Genomic DNA, 13,424 nt, shown 5'->3' with positions numbered 1-13,424 from the left:
TGTCGGCAGATCAGAGAATCAATATTTTGTACCTTAAAATCAAACGATTGAAAACGATTTTTCTAGCGACGTTGCCATTTATCTTAACTTTTAGTAATAATATTTAGGGCTGAGATTTTGATGAAAAAGCATCTCTTTTTGGTGTTTTGAAACGTTGTTTTGTAAGTATAAAATGTGTAAACTGATTTTTCACAACTTTTTTATAAAATGTACGACAATTCTTGCGATTAACAAGAGACATTCGGCATACTGTCGACAGTTAATAATAAATTATAGGTATAACATAGCACATCATCGATAAAAATATTATCATAGCTAGGCGTTTATACAACTTATGGCAATATTTCCAGACTTAGAAGTTGGGAGTTTATTTTCAGACTACTGTCTGTGTGTATATACTGGCAAATAAATATTGATTTTTTAAATTTTTAATCTTAAGCTGACAAATATGTTGTTTATAAATATACAGGGCCGGATTAAGGTTTTTGCCGCCCTGGCTGAAATAAATTTATCACCTAAGAAAAAACAGAAGCTATTTCGTTTCGATCGTTAAAATTTGCCGCCCTAGGCTTTAGCCTAAATAGTCTAAGCTGTATACGGCCCTGCTCTACGAACATTCTAAATCCCAGGTTTCTAAACGTATTTTAATAAAATAAAACAAACTAATAGACAGCATCTTCGTACACGTTCAAATGATACACTAGCAATACGCTAAATACACTATCTAATTAGTACCTATATTATACATTTATAGTTTTTGTACGAAATGATTATATTATGACAATTGATTTATTATTAACGTCGATTAATAATAATGTGTTTGGGCGCGACAAACTGAACTTATATTATCGTATTATCGAGTTTATATCAAATATGGATCATAAAATTGAATATATTTTAATTACAAAATCAAACAAGCGATGCATTTTAATTGAAAATAATATTTTTTGTGAATCTAACCACTTTAAAAAACGGGTCTTCTCGTTCTCGATGTACTAACAGTAAATGTCCTAAGTGTTTTATTGAATTCTACCATCGATAAAAATATAAAATACTATCTTTTTCAAATAATAATATACATAACCATGAATCACCTACGCTTAGGTATATTATAATAGATTACACTGATTGATATATAATAAAATTTCGAAAACGATTTGTTCTGTTCTGCTCCTGTTCGCCGCTTTCGGCCGTTATAATTACGAAACGTCAGTAGCCTGCTGTACCAAGCTGTTGCAGTCGACGTATTACAATGTAAATTAACTATTAATATACTGTCATCAGAGGCATATCACTCAGCTACCGCGGGCAAACGTCGTTATTCCGTTAATAATAATAATTATTATAACGCATTTGATTTTAATAACCAATTATTTTTCCTCGTCTGATTTGAACGGAACGCGTCTTACACGCCACGGCCGATCCGTACGTTATATTATACTAAAATATAGATTCCAGGTAAGTTTATTTTGTAACCAAAATATAGTGATTGATATCTTATATTGTATTTTTATTATTTTTATTTTTAATTAATGTGGCATAAAAGTTAGCAGGTAAGAACGTTCTCAATCATGCTATTAAAAAAGGTACGGCCGATAAGGACCGTTCTCAATCGTGTTCTACCCGTAAAGACATGTATTTTATATGAAAATTCAGTTTTATTATTACAATTTTTATGATTAAATTTTAAATTACAAACTATTTTTAGGTATTACTAAAACATATACATATAGATTAACATTTTTTTTTTTCGTATTAAATTATTTTTCTTATCGAAATAAAAAAGATACATGTTAAATTTCAAATGTGATTATGGTTGAAGACCTCTGATTTACGATAAGGATAGGGAAAAATTCGTATATTTTGGGCTGAAATATACCATGTTTTAAGGAGTAATGTTTAGGCATTTCATATTACATGTACGTTTTAACTATGTCAATGTGTGAGAAGTAAATGAACATTAGTGTGTGGCGTATTTCCTGACCATTGTACAGTTTAGCGCGGTAGGTGGGCTAAACCGAAAGTACAAATCATATGCCAGTTCAGCGCTTCACGCTGAATCGTATTAAGGTTTGTAATAGATATAATTTGTAATGCATTAATTAAAGTAGGTATCCATCAAATAAATTAAATGTTAATAATAACATGTATCATTTTATATAAAATATATTAATATATAAGTATAAAATATAAAATATGAATATTTCTAAAGAAATGTACAATTAAATTAAGTATAAATGGATAATAATTGTTTATGAATCGTATACCTGACACCTGTATACAGTATACTTGTCCTTACTAAATTATAAATATAAAATTAAGTCCGTGAAGTTAGCGGGAGTATTAAAAGCACCAATTCCCGTTATATTGCAAACTTTTAGTGCTAAATTAGTGCTTTCGGAATATACGAAAAAAAAAATTAGTGCTCTTTCTAAACCTGAGTTATCGTTATCGCCGTTTTTCAACTTAACGGGTGCTTGGAAAGCACTAATTCCCGCTATACCATCAAAATTTAAGTGCTAAATTAGTGCTTTCGGAATATACAAAAAAAAATTAGTGCAATTTATCAAAACCAAAAGTAAAAACCAGTAGGTAGTCAAAACGAATACGATAACCATATTAATTATTATCTATAACTAGGGCTGTGCATTTGTAGGAAAGTGCATTTTTTTTTTGTGATTGTGAAACGTAGATTTGTAAGTACATAATTTGAATTATGTAACAACAAATCCATTTATGAAACTTTTATTTTGCATTTTTTTCGCATATTTTGACTTTTTAATTTTTTAAATCATATTTTCTTTTTTTAGTTCATTTACCGGTATTTTTAATTAAATTCCGTCAATTAACATCGTTAACATGTTTCAGGCGAATAGCATTATGAAAGGATCAATCTCAAAAACTCAACATTGTGTGATTCGGATTTCTAGCTTGGTCTGCTATAGATCGAAAGCATACAGAACAATATTCAACTCCTATAACTTCCGAACCCTACTGATAAGACACATTGTGTGTTTAGTTGCATTGCAATACATTTAAGGCACAGAACAATTTAATATTATAAAATATAAGGTAACTAAATATTGCAGTATCGTATACCTTACTATTGTCTACTCCACATAGCAGAGAGTCCATATTTTAAATACTACCAGCTACTACCTAATATTATTTATATGAATTCAAGATTATTGTACATACCACGGTTCAGCCGATTCAGAAAATAATAATATTAATTATGGACATTTTAACTGTTTCAATAAGTTTATATTGTATTTAAAACCCTACTAGATAGCTTCGCGTGTCAACCTATAAACAATTAATTTTGTTATAACGTTATGTGGTAATACAATTTACACATTTAATTTTAAGATGATCTTTATTTTACAATGTTAGCTTTATTTTGTAAATCATAAAATATATACATATTTTTAAATAAGAAGCGGAGTGATAAATATATGATTTTACAATGTTGTAATTTTTTTTGTGTATCTAATTGAAATAGTTCTATGAATAATGCTTCGACTTTCAACTTTCAGGATGGTTTTTGATAGAAAATTAGATCTAGTTGGTACTTTAAAGTGGTAATAATTAAAAATTCTCTGTGCTTTTTTTATAATCAAGTAAAAAAAAATTTAGGAAAAATAGTACAATTTTCTATTAAATCGTTTTTTTGGGTAACTAACTAGATGACATTCTTGTCAAATTTTTATATTATAATTTTTTATTTACGATAAAATTTCCAAAATAGTTCAACCATTTTTGAGCTATTTATAAGTACAACAAATTATAAATGTTTGTAGTTTTTTTCTATAAATGTCGATTGAAAATTATTCACTAGGTAGAAACATTTGAAAATTCTATAAAAAGCTTTTCGTAAAATATTAATTTTTCAATTAAAAAATATAAAAAATCTATTGACGCATAGGATATTTTTTTTTTATAAGCGTTTAACTTAGAATTTTAACAAAATTTGTAAACATTTTTTTTTTTTTATCTTAACTTTAAAAATCGTATACAAGTTTCTTTATAAGTTTTTCAACATATTTTATTAATATATGTCTACCAAAAAGTCAAATTAATTTTTTGTGAACATTTCAAGTTCAAATTTTTGTATAATTATTTTTCCTCTAAAAATTTAACTACTAAGTAATTTCAGATCATTAATAGCAAAAAAATGTAGATAGAGCTGTCTGCTGATTTAAAAAAACTATGTTAAATTTCTGAAAAAATATTTAAACATGAATCGAGTATAATATCTAAAATACTAAATTTAATAAAATATTTAATACTTGAAGCTATATAAGATGTGACAAGACTATTTGACAAACTTCCATTACAAATGTTACTTTATTTGTTAAATAGGTCTGTTACATCCTGTATATGCCATAGTTATGAATACTATTTTTATACATGATCTCTATCTGATTGCTTATTAAATCAATCCCAAATAAATAATCATTTGTTATATTATAACAGTATTGTTTAATTTTTAATACTTATTTTACTCTCTGTATACCTATATCAATATAAAAAGCTTATAAGTTACCAAAAGAATGGATTAGATTTTATTTAACAAAAACCATTTACATTTTAAAAATCAATAAATTATTTATTTTATTATAGTTTATACTAATAAACTTGAGTATGTTTAATCATGGCCGGTATAAGATATATAGGATAAAAATGAGTAGAATACAATATAGTATTATAATGAGATAGCCGTAATCACGAACGAATACGGAAATTAGTGACTTTCTCTTATTCAGATACCAATCGGACGACTTCTCATAATGATATTATAAGTACACGAAGTGTTCATTTTATACAGACACTGTAGAGACCACGTGACATTTTTTAGTGCCCGCAAGCTAATAAAACGTAAAGTTCAATTTCAGAGTTATCGTTCGTTGAATAAATAATTATTATCATATAGTAATATTAGATCATTTATCCTTATACAGTGTTACGTAATTTTGTGTTACGTTCATTTTTAATTTGCCAGTGATCTATATTATTTTTCTATATAATACATAAAGCATTATATTAGATAGGTGTATAACATATACCAGCTGTAACTAACCATATACAATATATATATACATGGTGCCCGACCGAGTTTATACGTTCGCATGTGGGCACAACACGACTCACGACTGGACAAGACACACTGTTCGAAAAATATATTTTATCAAGGTCTATTACAATGATGATTTATAAAAAATTACACACCGTTTTTTTCCATTATGAAACAGCTAAGCCATAGTGACGTACACAATATACGCTGTACTGCATAATATATAACAAGTAATAACTAATAACACACGTGTATTGACATGTTATTACGGGTAATTTTTCCTAGATTCGTTATTACGTGCATTATTTCTAATCATTTCTAATTTTAAGTTCTAATATATATACTATAGATTTTTTTTTAATACAATTTTTCTTTGTAAAAGTTAGTTTTATAAAATTGTTTGAGCAAGACAACTTATATCTACGTATTATTTCATAATGATTATTAATTACACATTAAGGTTTTATCTTTTATTCATTTATTCAATATTTTTTAATCAAAATTCATTGCCAATATCAAGACCTATTAAATAGGTATAGACGGTAATAATGATGTATAAAAATATATAAATTGTTTACTTTTAAAATGGATGAATTTAAGTAATTAAGTTCATTAAAATAATGTTTCAACAGTATATAATAGAATTTTATAGTTAATTAATAGAGTTTCGTTGTCATTATAAATATAATTTTACTAAATTTCGAAAACTTTATGAGTACAAAAATATTATCTCTTAAAAATGGCGAGTTACTAATATTTCTAAGAATGAGAGTAACTTTTGCCTTAATTCAATCACGAATATAAACTAATTCGATTGTTAAAGTCTCTCGTCGATCGAAACTACGGATTAGGTGTGTTATAATATCTTCTACAATAATTATAACCACGATAATAAACTTAATAAACTGGGTGATATTTTTTTTTTATTGGACAACATTTATATTTCAAAATCTATGAAAGTTTTTGAAAAAAAAAAATTATATAATTTATTGTTGATAAAATACATTTTTTCAAAAAATTATATTCTTTAATAATTTGTATTTTTATAATTTTTTAAGTTTTTCACTTTTTTTGAGTGACGACATACATTTTTGATTTCATATTCTGGTGCAAAATATTTTTCGAAGTATTTAAATACATGCAATTTTAAATTTGGACAAGTAGTTTATGAGATAACTTATACATATTTAATATGTAGTTAAAAGGAGTAGTGACCAACATTTTATCAACAGGGTATTCCCGTACCTCACCACACCGCTCACTAAAACTTTATAAATACCTATTAGTCATAAACAAAATATAACGATAAAAAATATTAAAGAATATAACTTTTTTTAAATGTCTTATTTCGACTAGAAATTAGGTTTGTAAAAATAATACCTAGTAGATTTTGAAATGTTTTTTTTAATAATAATGAGTGTTGTTCAATAAAATTGTTTTAAATGTACTACTGTATATTTTTAAGTAGGTATTCACAATTCACTACCTACTACTAACACAATTTTTTTTTCATTTTAAAACAATCTAGTATATATTACATTGGTATTACCTATGTAAATGAAAATCAATTTTTAATCTTTTTATTAATTTATTATTTTATTGAAAAGTAAAAAATATTGACACTTAAAGAATAAGAATTGCGGATATTTTTTATATAATGTCCCAATTTTTTTAATTTAAAATATAAGTAAGTTTTATTAGCTTATTCTGTTATTGGCATAAAACTTCGCATATCTATTATCTTAATTTGATAACGTTTAATTTCTTTTTATACAGATCATTATTAATTATTATTCATGAATGTGAAGACTAAATATGTAAATTATACCATAATACACAAACTGACAACTGTAATTACTAACTACTAATTTAAAAAAAATACCATTACCTCTTTATTTATCACAGTGTAAATTCATACTATAATATTATATACTTACTCGATATTATAATTATGTTCCACAGTGATAGGCATCGCATATTTTATTTCAGTAATTACCTAGTAATTATGTACAGATTTTAAATATATCTTTAATATAAATTATGAAAGTCTGGCAAGTATAATATTTTGGTCCTAGTATATCCACTTATAGACTATAATATTCATCCCTGAATTTGAACGTAATAATAATGTCTAAACTAATAACTGTGGTATATTAATAAATAGTTATTTAAACATATTTTTAAAAATTTTACCATTACATTGGCGTACTGTTTTAATTTTAAAAAAATGTATTATATAAAATTTAGTATTTCCATAACATTGTATGTGGTGATGTTGACGCAGGTATATAATATTATTGTCATTCGTGTAATATAGTGTAGTGTAACGTTCATTATTGTTTAGACCACTAATTATTGCCAATACCATTAAATGTATGGAATTTGTGTACAATATTATATAAATAAATATATATATATATATATTATATACATAAATGTATATATTTATCATATTTATGGAACAATATCACCGGGTACTCAATGTCTATATATAATCACTATATAATATTATTATTATGTATATACTTCCTGAGTAAGTATATATATATGTAAGAATAAACAGTGTTAAAATTCGGATTCGAATGACATTGCCCAATGAAACGTAGTAATTTATATGTGTATATTTATGGTATTCGTGCGGGAAAAAATATATCTACTAGTCACTACTAAAATCCTACTACCTATAGCTGGTTATATTATGACGACCACCTGATGAATGTATAAAATCGTCGTGAAGGCAAGTGTGAACAACCGACCGGTGACCATCATACGTATACCTAAATTAGGTTTGCGCGCGAGTATAATATTATCATATTATAAACAATAATAACTGTATACAGGTAGTCTATATTTATTGAGTACGACCAATACAAACCGTTGTCTGCGTTTGGATAATAATTTTTGTTTTATATAACGCTATAGCTGTTTTTCTATGTCCGTCAACATAGACGTGTGTACTCATACGCACGTACCTATAATACGTGCTCGGAATAAGAGAACGTTTCGGAAATCGTTTCGTTGTCGTGCTCCACGTAGTCAACGGTGCTCCGAACACCCAAATTCGGTTTTCGATTCACATGAATTGTCTTGTCGAGTAAATCCAAATTAGCCGTCAACACAAGTTTATCATATCTTAGAATATTTAACTTTTCTTCGGCCTCTGTGATTTTTCGACGCGTTTCTTCGATGGTTCTATTGTCGCAGTTATCGATCTTTACATTTGCCTTGAAGAACCTATATACATAAAAGAAGAACACGTAATTTCTCAAAACATCAAACTGCCAAAAAAAAAAATAAATAAATAATACACTCGCATAGCCTTGACTCTCGATTATACCATAAATGTATATACATACGTTTCTTTAAAATATATATATATATATATTATATATGTATATTAATTTACTCGATCGGATCTTTGGGCCTAGTTTCGTTTAACATCCTGAACACATCACTCACTGTTTCCCAGACACTATTAGTTCGCAGATAGACCATGAAAGAAACGTAATCATCTTCTGGCGTCGACTGTACAAATTCAACAAGATTTATTATTTGTTTGTTTTATTATATTATTGGGAAAAAAACCAAGACTAGCATAACTAAATAGAACGGACTTTTTATAATCTATTAATTTTGCACACTTTTCAGTAATTTTTTGGTTATGTACCTAGTATATTTAGGTACACAATTACTGAATATCTCAAATAGATACGTATTATTTTTTTTAAACAATTATTATAAATAATAATAGTATAATATTAATTATTATTATTATACCAGGTGTTCAATAAGTTTGAAAACTCTTAATTACTATATTTGCATATACCTACATAGAGCAATAACAGATACAAATTACTGATGCAAATGTATAGATAGTGTAAATTATTTAATAACCCCATATTAATTATATTATATTATCGTTTATCAGTACCAATTAGTTTAATGATCGTCTCCAAACTTACTGAATACCTTGTATAATTAATTTAGTATTAAACTATATCAATATTACAAACAATTATAATTATAGTTAGACAAGAGATTGGTCACTTCTAATACAGGTAATGCGTATGCTACATGAAAGTGATAGTTTAAAATTACAAAATATTAATCAATATAATAACACAATTGTAATTTATAACATAATATGCAAAAAGTATTAAAAACAAATGTATGTAATAACAAAAAAGGTAATACATATCAATAAAAGATATAAATGACAGCACAATGAAAGAAATGAGCCTAAGTAATTTAATAATATAAAATAGTGATTGTAATAAATAACAATATAATAATGAAATACATAATATTATTAGTGAACATTGTTTTATATTACTAGCCATTAGGTACTGCATAATTCTATAATAAAAACATCACATAACACAATTTTTTTTTTAAATATGGCTTTATTAAAATATATTACAATCTAAATATTATATGTATACAATAAGCAATAGTTATGAGAGGAAAAGAAAAACTAAGAATGAAGAATAACATTCTGGTAGGTAGTCCCGCATTAGAGACACCTATTAAATACAATTTTTACAATAAAAAAAATACAAATTATAAAAATTAACTTTAAATTAAATTCAAAAATTCATGATGGCCACGACTATATGATTTAAAACTTCATAATATCTATATTATTATTTTACCTACTAGTTGAGATTTGTACTTAAACATTATTAAACAAACATATGCAACAAGATAAAAAAAATAAATAATAAAAAAATAATAATAATAATTTTTTTTTCATTTTATATTTAGTTAAATAGTAGAGCCAATTCTTGACTTATTAAATAAACATTTAACTAACGAATTATGTATATTATATAGGTTTTTCCTACCAATTGGATAACATATAATAAAATATGTGAACGTATGTAATTCATTGTGTAGATTTTCTGTATAGCTGTCACGCTCAATCGTGTACAAAACATATATAATATAATAATAAGTTCAAACGAGTTCAACGCACCACCTACGATCGTAAATTTGTCCACCTACGCGGACATTGTTGTGAGGTGGTCATATTATAATAATTGGTCTACTGCAGCAGCAGTACGTATAAGTCCACAATTCTACATATTATATCTGATGCCGAATAGGATTCACACAAGATTTGTCGCCGATCGGATTATGATTACCTATGTGGTTGTGTACATTACATCATGTGCTCGTATATTATTATATACACGCATAAACGGTAGATTACATATTATTATATATAGATTAATGATTATTATAAATTGTAATGTATATATTATGTTTTCCGGTTTTTTTTTCAAAACATATCCAACAACACCCGTTCGAACGAGCTAAGTACACAGACTTCACTACTTCAGGTAATTTCATAAGAATAATATTATATAATAACGCGCCGTGTTAATATCGTATTATTATAATAGCTATGGACGAGATTATTGCGGAGGTGCAATAGACAGACAACGCCCCCCATCGGTTTTATGCGTTTATTATTATTATTATTAGTTATTACTATTATTTAACATCCATTGTGAGGTTGAAGTATAGCAGAAGCCAGTAGGTATTTAAAACCAATACACCTTAATGTAGTTTTTGTAAAATTTTATGGAAAAAAGTTTTTAATAACGAAAACCGTATTATTTTACTAGAGATGACATTCCATTCGATTTTTCATTGATTTCATATTTATTTTATTGTTGGAATATACACGTATTATAAAACTAAAAAGAAAAAACCTCATAGGTACACCTATAATAATAGTGATATCTATATACCTTTACTATACCTAATACCTTGCTAATCACACTTGTATTCGTTAGAAAGATGTCATCATTTATTCTAATCCCTTTTATTTAAATAGCCACCGCATAGATACCATTAAAATGTAAATATTCAAAATTAAATTACTTATCGTTTTGGCAACGATCGAACTTCTGAGTCTTTAGTACCTAATTAGTGTTTTCGTTTCGCATATTTTAATTAAATACAATCAGATTCGTCTCATTCCATTTAATATGCTAGTTGCTAGTGAGCCGTTTTAAACACCTATTATATTCATCTATAACTAATCTCTAAGAAACATATTTTATTGTTTAAACTATAAATAGGTATAATACTGTACTTACGAGTTGCTCAATACTTGAAAAATATCAGATATGAGCGATATGACCTAATTTACAGAATACTGACATAATAAATATTATTGTATTTTATAGTTGTAGATAGTAATATACCTAAGTTATTTGTTCCCAGCTTAATTTATGAACAATATTTAATTTATACGTCATGTAGTTTTACATTTAGAAAGTACTGACCAATCATTTTCTGTAATATACCTGCTTTACATTTTTTGATATACATTTCTAAGGTTTTCCGTTTATAACATGACCATTAAAGTATTATTTTTAAACTTCCTGTTTGGTTATCATCATACTATGAGTACTACGACCATATTACTTTATTAATTTGTGGCACACTTTCCAGGTATCCATATTCATACTATGATTCTCACGAATACAAGGCTATACTATATATAATAGGTACTACTGAGTAACTCTATGCTGACCTATCTACGTTTCCTGGGCCCAATTGCAATAGTGCTGTCATACATTTTTTTAAGTCTTATAATTTATAATATTAAGTACGTAAATACAATTTTATAATATTATAATAATTTTACAATATTACACTGAGTACGCGAGTATGTGATTATTGAAATTATTTGATATTTGGACATTAAGAAAAGAAATGTATTACATTGAATATAAAATGAATAGGTAGTCAAATATAGTTATTTATAAAACTTAAATTACAATATAAATAAATTATTATGGGTTAGATATTGGGAAAGTATGCCTTAAATAAATTTATTAATCTATTGTCAAACATATTATTAGATACCATTTCGAAAAATATTTTATATGCAAATATCAATTATATTTGTTTATATAATATTTTAAACTTACCTTTATTAAATTGCTATGATTCATTATATTACTGTTCTTTCAAAAATAATATTTAATTTTTGCGTTGTTATACGATTAGGTATTATTAAATTATTAAAAAAAAAAAATAACAATTTAATCATATGGTTTTTTATATAAACATTTATAATCAAAATATTTGAATGCTATTATAATATAGCCAAATGCTTTTTAAACACAATTGTTATCATTATATTAAAAATATATAGCACACAAAAAACCATCCATAACTATAAAAATATTATAAATATATACTTTTTTTATATTGAATTTATTAAGTATAGATTGTTATTTGTAACTAAATAAATAGTAATAATAATAATAAAAAAAAAAAATGTATTTTAACCAATTTATTATACTAATGAACTGAAAGTCGAAACTTAGTTTTTATGACCAAAAATAATAACCAAAAACAAATTTTAATTAAAGTTTAGCTTAATTTTTTAATAATACAGAACCAATAACCATAAAACGCGATTAACAATAATAAAAACGCAAAATTATAAGTACAAATAAGTAAATAACATACATGTTAGCAAAGAATTTCATAAATTTGTTAGTCATTTTTTTTTTTAAATATAATGAATAATGATACGTCATCACATATTATAATATAAGTATATAGATATGCTGTCGTATGACTAGTATATACAATAATATATTGTAGGTACCAGTATGTACAATTTACTATTATATAACTATATATACATATTTGATATATAATGTATAAACACTATAAACGAATTCTATAAGAAAAAATTTCATATTATTAGTATCTTTGTACCTATATACCTATAATATTACCAACAGTGTTGAGGAAAAGAAAACTGATGACCATGAAATTCCAATACAACGAAGAAACAATAAACTTAAAACATATAAAAAATGTGTATATAGTTCGGTATTAGGTGTATAAAAGTATTCAACTTCTTCTACTTCTCGAGTCTAACTTAAAAGCATGATACTTGCATCTAATATAACATGATAATGGTAAATACAATTACAATTTTTGGAAATACCGTTGGTCATTTTCATTTCATGAGTTGCAAATAATATTCGTAATTCTCAAACAGGTTTGTTATAAAATTATACAACAAACATTTTTAGGAAATTGACCATGAATAACAATTTGAATCATCACTATATATTTTATGAATAATAATATATATTATTTAATTTATCTCAAATATTTGCTATATTGAATTTTTTTTTATATACCTAATCGAAATTTATTAATAAACATTATATATTACAACTTATGTTGAAAGATTCAACTTTGTACAAAAACAATTCCAATATTAACTGTTGTTGTTTATGATTTGCCCGTTCTTTAAACATAGTAATAATTATTATACATTAGTAAATTATTAGCATATTTTATTAGC

The sequence above is a fragment of the Rhopalosiphum padi genome, chromosome 2 (assembly GCF_020882245.1).
Source record: "Rhopalosiphum padi isolate XX-2018 chromosome 2, ASM2088224v1, whole genome shotgun sequence".
In the NCBI taxonomy this organism is placed as follows: Eukaryota; Metazoa; Arthropoda; class Insecta; order Hemiptera; family Aphididae; genus Rhopalosiphum; species Rhopalosiphum padi.
The sequence above is the reverse complement of the archived record's forward strand: the minus strand, read 5'-3'. Positions refer to the sequence as shown.